The following is a 5,124-nucleotide window of genomic DNA, read 5'->3' on the forward strand; positions in this document are numbered from 1 at the left end:
GTAACAACTGAAGTGAGTGATCCCCCTACATGCACAGCAATCATTCCAATAAATGTAAATTGATCTCTCTATCTACACCCTTTAGTAAATGAGTAGGCGTATAACAATTCATACATATACTTTGGTTTTAAAAAACATCGAATACAAGTCCATATATGTACGTAACATATTGCATTATTTTTAAAAGTTATGAAAACGTTTAAATTGTTATAGTTTGATTAGAAGTGGTAGGAATCATTCTATTTGTACAAAGATTTCATGAACCTCAGAAAGTTCTGCTTTAATTAATTCATTAATTAAAAACCTGCTGGTCAGGTGAATGACTAGCAACAACTCTCATCAGATGTAGACAGATCTTCAGTAATGTTGAAGAATCAAATTTATCCAGTTTAAAATATGTCTATTGGTAACTGAACCTGAATGAGTCTATGTCAGTGGTCTACTCCAGTAGTTGGGGTTCAATTAATGACTCTCTTTCATAACTGGTTTAACTGAGGCTGAAGAAATTTACTTAATAAATTCTAATTGAGACTAAAGACTGTTTTGAGTTAGTATAATCTTAAATAAACTAAAATTTCCCAGGAATGGTCTTATTACCCTCATGAAGGTGTTTGGGTAAATGGTTTGTAGCTCAGGTAGATTTCTTCATATGATGTATAATTCAGGAGTTGGATCAGGGTTTTGGGAAGGAAGCCTGAGCCTGTTCTTAGATAAGTGAGTCTAGAGGAAAAGCTATGTGTTACAATATGTATGTGTATACATATCATATAAAACTGATCATCTTACACCATTATGAAATAATAGATTAGGAATTGTGGATGGAATGAGTACCCACTACCCAGAGGTGTTTTGAATCACTTCTTTAGGTTGATTTCTTTGTTACATTTGGTAGTCCCTCTTGGTTAGATTGTTGCTTTATCATTAACTATCAGTTTTGTTTATCCCTGATTTTTTCTTCCCAAAGGTTTTCCATAGGTTCCCAAAAATCTCTGTCTTTTTTATGAAGCCCACATCAATTTTTGTATACTGATGACAACATAATAATAGGAAGAAGTAGTACTAATTTTCTGGGTATAACAACCTATCTTGGGACCTGCATAACAACTAGGTCTGTGTAACAATAAAGTTTTTTATCTTAATGATAGAAGCCTCTTCTAAGAATTCTAGATTTTGCTTCAAAAAGACGTACCTGAGACTGTATGTTATGGATTAATCTATCATCCATCATCCATCACCCATCATCCATCTTGCATATTGTATAAATATCTGGGATTCTGTACATGAAGTGCCTGTGGATAGGCTATACATTTTAACTAAAAAGAGTCAAATATATTTATGAAAAACTGAGAAAATATTTGTATGAAATTTTTTCGCATCTGTTGATATTGTAACAGGACCAGTATAATAGACCAGGGTAACTGATTTCTTCCAATTAAGAAGAAAGAAAGAGGAAATAATAATGAAAAGAAGAATCCAGAAGGAAATAAAAGGGATCCTTTGCAATACAAACATCTCCAAAAGCTGTTGTTCAACCAGAAGGGTTACCAGACCGGAATAAGAATTTATAAGAAAACATAAGGGCGCGGACAATGAAAATTATTACGCTTCAATAATTAAAGGGATGAGGTGGGTACTGGTTCTGTTGGCCAGGGGATATAAATACTGCCAGTGGAGAGAGTCAGTAGTTCTGCAAGGCTGTGTTCACTGCAGTCATGATAACAGTGAATAGTTTTGCAAACCTGAGTTCAACGTGGCTGCAGTAACGGCAAAATCAGCTGGTAATGAGTGAAGAGTACGTCATGAGTTTTCCAGTATGGATAGTGGGTGAATGCAGGAAGTTGTTTGGTGAATTGTTGGTAAACAGTAGTGAAAGTGACAGTATTATACTCATTCATAAACTGTAAGGTAGTGTTTTTATAAACAATAAAAGTAGTAATGTTTGCAAAGATTGAATTATATAAACTTTAGATTTTTCTAGTGTTGTATTATTGTTAATGCAATATTGCACAGGCAGGCAACATTTGGAATATGTAAAACAAATTGTTAGGGATATAGGATGTAGGGGGTATACTGAAATGAAATAACTAGCGCTAGGTAGGGAATCTTGAAGAGCTGCATCAAACCAGTCAAATGACTGAAGACAAGAAAAATGCAATATTAGGTTCTAGCAGTCATTAAAACATTTTTAGTAAATTGGAGTGTATTCTGGTTTTGGTAACTCTTATTAAACAAATCTTGTTGTTTTTATTTTAATTACTATTCTGTATGTTATATATATATATATTATCATTATTATTATTTACTTTGTTTATACGTCTTTAAGGTATTAAATTGTATTTGTTAGAAATTTTTATGTTTGAGAGCCTGTCAATATCCTGCCAAACCAAGAATATGCGACAATATTTAGTCAGTCTACTCACTTCATGTTTATAAAATAATTAGTTTTTTGAGAAACTGAAATGTTGGTAACTATTATAAAAGAAATTAATGATAATTAAACAATCATGCACTTATAAGTTGATGTATTAATACATTTTCATAGACTGGCAGTTTCAAGGAATTCATAAAAAAAAATCTTGTTTTGTGTTTTTAATTAACTACATTAAATGATGACAAATTGGGACATTCCAAAGATTGGAACATAGCGTTTCAAATTGTAACATGTTTGACAACTAGATAACAGACCACTAGACACGAGCAAGAAAGTTTTTGTTAAAGCCTTGACTGTTCTGTCTAGTCTTCAGTTTTAGTTTTGTATCTTATTTCCTTATGAAATTTTTAAAATTCATTCTAAAATTTCATTAATTATTCTAAAATTTTTCTAGTTATTTATATTTTGGATTTTAAGATATTATTGTTTAATTTTTGTTTGAACATTTATATTTGTTCTTAAATATTAATTTTAAACAATAAGTATTTCTGTTAAATCACATATTTTTGTTGTAAATTTGATTTAGATGTGTTCTGTTAAGTGTAATAACAACTCCATATATAAAAAATATTTTATAGCCTGTTACTATTAAGTAATAGTTCTATTACTTGTATAGAACCCTGCACTGTTTTAATAATAAATAGTAGATAATAACAATAATATATATTTCTTCAGAAAAAATCTTGATGTTATACATAATGGTTTTAAAAAATTATTTAATACATAATAGTTCAGAATAACTATAACATTGATACTAATGATTCACAGACTAGCATTAAATGAATAATATCTTTTAAAGCTGCTAAAAACTTTTCACTAATAATTTAAAAAATGATTACATTATTAAGCTGAAGAGAAAAGTAAAAAAAGTGATTTACTCCTCTTGTTTATAATATTCAATAATCAAATGATTGTAAAAAAACCTGTTATGATTTTATATAAAAAAATAGTTGGTTGTATCTACAAGCTGCTTCTGAGAATAGCTTAGTCATTCCCACAAATAAAAAACATCCCACATCAGACAATAGGGAAAGTCAGGAATGAAATGATTTCCTATCAGCTTCTTCACTGAGTTGAAAACAATTTTTCCATCAGTATTCTTAGCTCAGAATGAAGGTCATATTAAGACTCATTGTCAAATCAAAAGAATTGCTTGCATAGTAAAAATGATATTTTCAGAGAAAGCTATTTCTCTTTTTCTCAAATTGGTCAATTCCTTTAATTGGTGACATTTACATCTCAGATGATTTAATTGTTTTAAGCTATAAAAAGACTAAAAGATGTAGCATAGCTTTGTAGTTAGTGACTGTCCTACTTCCTTTGATCATCTATCATTTGGGGTGGCATCAGCATAAACAGATAAATTCAAAGCTTATCCATTTTCTGCACATAATGATTTTTGTGCCATATTTCTCTTTTTCAAAAGAGTATGTTATCTAAAATATTAAACATTCTGTTAATGGAATCACTGTTTCATCAGCACAAATATTTAAATATTGTATATCACAAATTAAAATTATATGATATAGGCTGAATTTTATAAAGTCTCTCAATCCTGCATCCTGCTTATTGTCTGAAAAATACCACCTACATAAAAATTTTTCAAGTATGTTACTGTAATTAGTTAATCCGCTGTTACATCAGTTATAAATAATCCATTAGAATATAATGAAAATAGACACTTACCATCTGGGATGATTACTATAAAATATTTTCTTTGATCCCACATCCTTAGAAATTAAAATTATATGTGTTAAGATTATCATTAATTATTGATCCCCAAATCAAAAATGACATGTTTTCTCAGAAGACCTTGTAACTACCCAAAATTGTCATCAGTAAATATATTTCTAAGTGTAATCAAAATCTACTGATACACAAATAATTTTTTTCTTGGAAATGGGATATTTACGTTCAATATAATAATCTGATTTGAAAAATAAGTGAAGTAGTAACATTAATTTGATGTATTTTTCTTTTCGTATTACCAACTTTATGTTTATTACTATAACTAATCACCATCATCATGTCATCAAGTACTTTCAATAGCAGTAAACTCAATTTTTTATTTATTTATTTTTTTCATTAGAGATGAAGATATTTTAGCTCTGATGCTGGAAGATGTGAAGGTCCATTATCCTGATGATACTCCTAGGTTGCCACTGTCCACAGAATTGTAAGAGAATAGAGAACACAAAAATAATAAACAGAGCGCTTTTTTTATCTACAAGTATATAAGGTCTACCTAAGGCAATATAAGACTGTGTGCACTGGAATAAAAGGCAGGTCAGTAGATTCATATACTCATTTCCTCTCATACATATTATCTTCAGACCATCTCATGATACTACAATGTGATATTTAGCAACTCTGGATTCCTGCCTACTTACAATCAATGTCTTTTTTTAAATATTTGAGTTGTAGTTCTTCGTTGCTCATATTGTCAAATATTGTTTAATTATTTCTTGATTCTTGAACGATTAAGTAAACTTAACAAATAAAAACAATTTGGTTAACTGTTAAAGAGTTAATTTTGTCTAAAAAGAGAAAATTGTATCAACTATTTTTATTAATATACACTATATAAAATTACACAAAAACAAAATTAATAAAATATAGTTATACAACATTATTTTTAAAAAAATTGTTATTTATAGAGGCATAAACATATGGATTGTTCATATTAAATAAAT

Source organism: Lycorma delicatula, chromosome 4, assembly GCF_047948215.1.
Source record: "Lycorma delicatula isolate Av1 chromosome 4, ASM4794821v1, whole genome shotgun sequence".
Classification (NCBI taxonomy): domain Eukaryota; kingdom Metazoa; phylum Arthropoda; class Insecta; order Hemiptera; family Fulgoridae; genus Lycorma; species Lycorma delicatula.